This window comes from Pinus tabuliformis, chromosome X, assembly GCF_031772625.1.
Source record: "Pinus tabuliformis cultivar Carrire ecotype Pingquan chromosome X, CPIR1, whole genome shotgun sequence".
Taxonomy (NCBI): Eukaryota; Viridiplantae; Streptophyta; class Pinopsida; order Pinales; family Pinaceae; genus Pinus; species Pinus tabuliformis.
This window is the reverse complement of record NC_142308.1, coordinates 1,047,594,081-1,047,602,254: the sequence shown is the minus strand read 5'-3', so window position 1 is coordinate 1,047,602,254 and position 8,174 is coordinate 1,047,594,081. Positions and strand designations below refer to the sequence as shown.

The following is an 8,174-nucleotide window of genomic DNA, read 5'->3' as shown; positions in this document are numbered from 1 at the left end:
TTATTCTCATTTCAATGGGAGAGTTGCATAGAAGTAAGTCTAATTTCTCAACTATTGGGACCCAGAGTAGAACTACAACTATTTCTCGTTACAATGGAGAATGTATTGAGTTTTGGTTCAAGAAAGGTTACACATATAGATGCGATATCATATCATCGATAATATTATTTAGTATATGCTCTATGGTTTGAATGTGGGATTACCACTCCTCCCCATGGAAAAGTGCAACGCAGAGATACGGTATAATGTCTCAATGTATAGGTTGCATTGTTGAAACCAGGTGACTCAACCAACTGCTGATATAGCATTGTCTTAGATTTTGATTTGTCTTTCACTCACTTGGATTCATCAACAGTGTTAGCCTAAATTGCAATATTGACTACTCTCAAAACTGAGAAAAATGGTGCTGAAAAACCCAAGTGATAGAAAGTCATCATAAAAGTTGCGAAACACTTGGGATACACTTTCTAGTCAATATTCTAAAGAATGTGAAGAATGTTTAAGGAAGATTCTTCCACCCGAGGAAGTGGACATTTTTTATTATGAACGTCTCCACCAATCTCTTGAGCAACAGTCTTAGTTCGAAATGGAGGCAAACTCAAAAGTTATGGAGTCAGGTGTCCCTGAGGGCATTAATATAGATGATATTAAAAAGGAAAGAGAGCGTCTTGCATTTTAGGATGGATGTGAAAACTTATTTGAACAAATCGTAACGAAGATGGATGATTTAAATGTGGGAGTGCACATAATTTCTATTTGTTGGAGTGGAGATATCATTAGGGCCGTTTTTTCATCAAGTGGTTTGGATGGTTTACAAATTCATTCAAATAAACTTACCTTTGTGGAATCAGTCTTGACCAATGGTATTGATAGGCGTGTTGAGTCCCCAGTTGACAAGCTGAAAATATTTAATAATATTTGTTCTTCAAAGGACCAGGACACGGAACACATCTCTATATACATTGGGGACAGTTTAGGTGACTTGCTTTGTCTTCTTCAGGCAGATATTGGAATAGTGATTGGTAAAAACTCAACCCTAAGAAGGGTTGGAAAACGTTTTGGAGTATCATTTGTTCCTTTGTTTTCTGGTCTTCTCAAACAGGAGAGAGCATATGTAGAAGGTTCTAGTTCTTGGACAAAACAAAGTGGAATTCTTTATACCGTCTCTAGTTGGAGTGAAATACATGCTTTTATTTTGGGTTCTTCCAATTGATTGGAGCTCTCTTTCAGTGCATGGCATTTGCTGTGGCAATGTGTTTTTGTGAAGATACAGTTATTAAAAAGTACATACATCATACAAGAATGTATTCACACATCCTATTCAATAGCAGGGCAAGTTTTGCAGAAAAACAACACCCCAAAAATCAATTAAACTCAGAAGTTTTGGTCGAATGTGCCATTCGAATGGTGAATCAAGATCTACAATTTTTCTTTTCTTTTTCAGTTGAAAAAATTGTTGAGAGTCTACATGTTCTAGTTTAGCATGTATATCTGGAACAGTGAGTTGAACAGTAACTGCAGGCCCAGTGAATTGATGATCATGCCTCCATCCTTTATCTGCTAATGTTGTAGAAACATGCAGCATAGCATGAATTTAATCTGGCTTCAATTTGCAGATCTGGTTTCAGTGCTACAGTTCCAGACCTCAGTTAGGAATCCTGATAAGAAGCAAGTCTTTACAGGATGTTACAGTAATTAATTGAACACTGGAGGGGAAACATGTATAAATTAGGGCCATTATTAGTTTTCAAAGCAGGGTAATATCTTGTGACAAACCTTATTGAAGATACATGGCATATGCTGCTGATTTGGGTTATTTCATTATAGCATGCAAGATGTAACAGTCTGAAACTCAATATATTTTTGAAGCAGTTGTATAAATATTTTGAAGAAATTTCTGGAAAAAAGGAATAAGGTTGGGGCTTCCTATGCCGCTAGTTGTGGCATAGTAGACATATCTGACTCCACTTCCCTTCATCAAACTTGGACAACATATGAAACCTGCATACAAGTCCAAGGACTTCATGCACCAAATTATAGAAGATATAATCATCCATGTCAACTAACAATGACTTCTAAGATTTAGCACAATTGTCTTGTGGAATATTGGAAAAGAGACATTTAACACATCCATAGAACTGTGCCTTGAAAAGAGTTGAATCCTAAAAGAGAGTTGCACATAAGAATCAACTGCAACAAAAACAAAATTAATGTTCTCATCCATTACAAGAATTTTCTCAATCAAGATAACAGGAAAAATAGAGGGAAAAACATGTAATGACCATCTCTTCTCAAATAAAATCAATCTTCTGATGATGAAAATTTGATCATCAATGTTATCAAAAACATAATAATTAAATATTAGAACAAGACTATAACTATCATGTACAAGAGCTAGAATGCAATATATTAATAAGAATTTGGATGAGTTGTAAATTGAATGACTGCCTTACCACCAAAATGTATGCAAATGTGATCAAACACTCGATTAAAGTTGGGCAGATTGGTGAGCACTAGTATTGCAACAAGAATGTTACAACTCTTGGGGCCACCAGTTTTACTTTATCAACCCGGGGTTTGTACAAACTTGGAGGTAACAGTGTTGTATACACAAGTAAAAGTGATGGTTCTTCCTTTTGTCACTGTTCAGCTGGCGAGAGGCCACTAGGGTTTTCAAGCCAGAATTTTATGGATTCAGAAGAAGCTTGATTACTGATGAAAGAAAGAGAAATCTACTCTAGGAGAAGGCTTGTCTACTGTAATAAGGAAAAGGATTGGAATCCAAAGCTAAAAACATGCCATTTCCTAACTAACTGCTGAGAAACTATGATTTACAAGAATCTAACATGTATGAAATTCTACTGTCCTAAGAATGGAAGTTCAAAACATTAAACATCACTACTGTGCATGTAAAGGACTGAAATAAATCTATTTTTTCTCTTTTTGTTCTTTTTATGGAAAACAAGTGTGAAAGCTAATCTATTTTGGTGATGTGTCAAGTGGCTTAAGGATGCTAGTGGATGGTTGGATGGTTTGGGAGACCCTTAAGTGACCTTGTGTGGCTTCTTGGAGGTTTTCCCTCAATTCAGCCTCAAAATGGGCCACTACAGAAAAACCTACAGGATGTCCTAAAAACCTACAAGATTCCTTGTATTTCTATAGGATACAGCCGAGAGCAAAACGATGGGCGATGAAGGTGATGGAAGGCCTAGGGAAGGTGTTTGGTGGGTGGAATGGGGTGAGGAAATGCCTAGGATCACTCAAAACTCAAAACCAAGGTTGGGAGATGGTTGGATTTGATCAACATGCATGGAGAAGTTTCCATGTAAAATGATGAAATTGGTGAAGACCTTAATGAAAGTGAGGAATAATCATGGATGGGTGAAGTTGGAAGGAGGTTGCTTGCTATGAAATCTTTATCTACTTTTGAAACACTTGCACTATGTCAAATAATGGTATTTTCCAAAAATTCATGTAAATAACAATAATTTTTCTAAGCTAGAAAAACAGAGTTTAATGAGCTAGTTGTCTACTTCATGCATGAGGGAAATTGCAAAATAAAACGGTATCATTAATGAGATCTATTGTAAGATTGAAAATGGAGGAAATGTGTTATAGAAATTTTTGGGCCCTACAACCCCAAGCATGAAATGTCCATAAACCAAGGGCTCCTAAGTCCCTAAAAGTGTTGTTCTAACCCCTAAAGTAACAAGGTCAACAGATTATAGCTTCTCCCAGAAGTTCTCCATGAAAAACTGCTCAGAATTGGTCAAAACAGGATCATTTCAGCTGCTCCACTAGCCAAGTGCGTTGCATCTCACCTAAATACACTGTGTGGGTGCGTTGCATTTCAAAAATCCCTTCTATGGGGTGCGATGGGCGATAAATGACAAATGGCAGTGTCATTCCGCGAGGTGGAGAGGCAATGGAAGCTTCCAGAATCTTCTCCCGTGACACTTGCCTCACTGAATTCGACCAAGGATGAGTAAGAGATCATCAATCTCCAATGGAAGCAAGAACTATAAGAGGGAAGACACTAATCAAATCATGAGCTGACTCATCTCCGTTACAGATATCTATATATGGATCCCTCATCCCAGAGATCCAGAGGTTGGAATTTTGCATATTGTAAGGAATTGTTGTTGGTTTCTTGAGACAAACATCAGATTGTTGGGCGATCTAAGCTTTGTTTAAGGTGAAGAGGGGATTCTTAGCTGGGAGGTTGATGCTGGGTCAGAACAACTAGTTGTAACTCCTCTTGGCTCTTTCTTGTTTATCAATAAAAGCTATTCAAGTTTTCCTCCATGCTCTTGTGTCATTGATGCTTGCTACATTTGTATGGTCGATTTACATCTGATCCTAGATTGTTTATGATTATAGATCCATGTCTTTGTATAGTGCTATGCTACTGTGATCTTACAGGTACTTTGTGAAGCTGGGCATGCAAGGGAGCAGGTAGCTAAAGACTATCAAAGAAGAGAGGAATCAAATCAGGAGATTAGTGCAAGACAGAGGTTGGTCTTTCTGTTCCTCTCTATCTATAATTCGTAAAGGAAAAACGAAAGTAGCTTTTCTCTGTTTGTTTCTAAGGTAGCTGTCACACCTTAGTGGGATAGAGCAGTTCTATATAGACACTTTTCCTTGTAACAAAATGGCAACTCCACTGGGGAAGTATTAGTTTGTTTGTTTATCATTCTTTGTTGTCTGTTTCATAAACTTACAGGTAGCATTCGAACTGCATTTGCCATAACAAATGCAAAGTAGATAAATGCTACTTCAATCCATCTACTGGATCTGTTTATGATTTAAACAACTGATTCACAAACTATCTGATTGCCCTTGTGATAGCTCTTAGATCCTCCTTAGATCTACCCCTGATTGTTGCATTACTGATTGCTTTTTGCTTGGCCAAAACCCAAGAACTGAACTGCAAACTGTGACCTGGAACCCAAACAGAATCTCGTTTCTGGCCCAGCGCAGGTACTGTTCAGAGAATCTGAACTTCAGTGCACTTCCTGAGTGGACAAGGTGCGCTGCATTTCAAATTCTCTGTGTTACAGGTGCGCTGATCAGACTAGGCTCTGTGCAGTTTTGGTTTCTGTGATTCATTCTTTCCAGTTCTATTCCTGAATTTTGCTGCCTGTGATCAGTATATGTCTGTTTGAAACCCCTTTTCCTTGCTGTTATTCCGCCTCCTTTGTACAAAAGAACTGTAGATGTTTTTGTGTGTTTGTTGAGTCATTTTCAGTTCTCCTTTGCAAAAGTAGCATAATCGTACTGTCGTCCTTTGATTTGAAACTGTCGCAAGTGTCGATTTCAATCGTAGGAAAGAGTTTGATTGCTGTTGATGGTTGATTATCCTGTTACTATTGTTTTTTGGTCTGAATTTGTAATTTTCTAGTGTCAAGAACAAGTATTCATTTCAAAATTGTAAGGTGTTGTGATCGTCTCCATTTTTGATTTCGAAAAGAAACTTGTTGATATTTGTCGCTTGAAAAGAAATTCAGATTTGTGCATCAACTTTATTTTTAGCATTCATATACTAAGAAAGTCGAAAACAAATACATGCATGTGCGTTTGCATATAGACAATCTGATTGGCTTGATTTAGGAAAGTGCATTTAGAGTGTGCTCTTTGCTCTTTGTGAAAAGATTCTGTCTTTCTTTCCTTAGTAGCTAGGATTTTCATTGCACAAAGAAGATAAAAAGTTTTTTTATCATCTTAGATTGTATTTTAGGAATTACATCCACATCTTGCGGTGAACCTGAAAGGCAAAATTCATAAACAAGATCAACTTAAAATAAATTCAATGAATCTAACAACGCTTTGGAACTTAATGCACAACATTTAGAAGTCTAGGCTAGAGACGTATTCCGGCGTCGTAAAGCCTGGTAACTGTTGTTCTCACTGATGGTTGGGTGATTCCTCCACTTTGAGACGATAAGTGCCAGTACGGACTTGTGCTCCCACGTACCGTCGAGTATATTTTGGGAGACCCCAATAGGCTTAATCCTTTATCCATAGGAAGCCGTGTCTACCGCCTTATCGATCGCAATGCACTGAACATAGCATTCGAGAAGATTGACTGCCATACCGTAAAAAGTATTCTGCAGTTTTGCGATTAGTTTGGTAATCCCTCTACCTAGATTTCTAGAGCAGTCCCTTTCATTCCTTTTCAGACTCCTTAACAGAAAAGGTCCATCTGAGCACTTGTCACTTTAGGCTCATTAAAAATCGAAGGAGACTAGAGTCATCTTTTGTTTTTTTCTCGACTCTTAAAAATTGAAAAAAACAAGTTGTGTCAAAGCGTCTAAAATTCATTTAATTCGGAAACATACTTCCCCTTTATTTTAGTTGATTGAGTAATCCGCAATCGTGGAAGAAAGTGAATTGAAACCCCGTCGTTCGTGGAGGCTTACGAGTCAACCATCTTTGTCTCCAGAATCGAAGATAGTAAGGACAAAGTGAACTCATTTAACCGGTTCCAAATCTCCTGTTAAAGTTAGAACAAGTGTTCCAACAACATCAGAGACCCCAGTTACTCCAAACATTTATGGAATCCCTGCCTCTACAGAAGAAGTTCGGCATCCACAGAAGGACAGTAGTACTGATCCTAGTCTGAGAGTAAACACTTGTGTTACTGAACCAGTTCCATTTATAACCAGTTCGGAGAGTCTTGCTCCTCAAACATCTGTCGCTACCGATTCCGTACCTTCTTCGGCACCAGAAATATTCTACGGACCTGACGGTCTTCCCCTTCCACCTGGTCTGATTGCCATAGAAGAGATTGTGGAAGATCCTCCAACTAGTACTCCATCGCAATTTGGAGTCGGGATCACTCTATATCCTTCTTCATCAGAAGTTATTCTACCGCCAGTGGAAGCTCTTGTAGAATCGCTAGGTAATCTTTTGGATAGACTAGAAATGTCTGAACAACCATCAACATCTAGGATTGTGTCGTCTGACACAGCGACGGCAGAACTCCCTGCTATCACTCCAACAATGTTCGCTGGTATACCATCTGTCCCAACTAGCTCTCAACCGCTAGAAGGAGCCCACTCAGGGGCCATTTCGTCAGTATGGTCTGTTCCTATTTGTTATCCGGAATAATATCCAGAAACTCTTATGTTGAGTCTCAACAAATTGATCGATTTGGAAGTCAATTTGGGCAGTCCGGCCCTCAAGGGCAAACCATTCCCTTGAGTTCTGGATTACCACCGTATGGGGGGCAGTATACCCTTTCATTATCCCCTCCGGGAGGATATCCATACGGGATTTCACAACAACATTCGGGTTATACTGGAATTACCTCAAGCGGTTGGGTACCGATACTACCTCAACAACCAAGAGTTGTATATTCGATGCAACAATGCTTACCTATGTCAAATATACCAACTACGCTAGCTATTGTGATGGTGTCGCAAGTTCAAGTGCTGCCTATTATATGCCAACCTCACGTTTCGCAGGTTGTAATGCAACAACCCCTTGACCTTGCATCTCAACCACAATCGCCGACTGGTGGAATGACACAGGTTCAGACGGGTATGATTACCCCTCATCTTGGTCAAACTGTTAGTATCGGGCAACAACCATGGCTAGTACAATACCAACAACCGCAATTCCAACAAGTATACCAAGGTTCTGAGCAACAAATCTTTGCAAATAGTGGACAACCGTATATTCAAAATGATCAAAATCAACCATTTTACAATGGACATGCCCACCAACCTTACCAAAGTTACCAGCATCAAATGCATTATGCTGGTATGCAAAGACCAACTGTTGAGGCAATCCCATCTTATCCTAGGTATGCTTCACCTAACTTAAATCAACAGTTACCCTTTGTGGCAACTTTAGAGTTACCTGATTTAAATCAGTTAACAAACGATCCAATCGCTTACGCCCCTTGGTGGCCAGCGATTCCGCATAAACTTCCATTGGATATTCCTAAATTTAATGGAAATCCGGGTGAAGATCTATCGAATCACGTGATGACCTTTCATTTGTGGTGTTCATGAAACACCCTAAATGATGATTCGATAAGACTTCGCCTTTTTCAGAGGACGTTAACGGGTCCAGCGGCAAAATGGTACATCGAATTGCCTAGAGCTTCATTCGACAACTTCAGTACCTTAGCCACAACCTTTTTAACCCATTTTCAATTACCAATAAGG

General features: G+C 38.9%; 1 pseudogene; it reads left to right on the top strand.

Moving 5' to 3' along the window:
- The first annotated feature begins 245 nt into the window (after positions 1-245).
- LOC149143383 (bifunctional TH2 protein, mitochondrial-like) lies at positions 246-1,706 on the top strand (annotated as a pseudogene).
- The last annotated feature ends 6,468 nt before the right edge of the window (positions 1,707-8,174 follow it).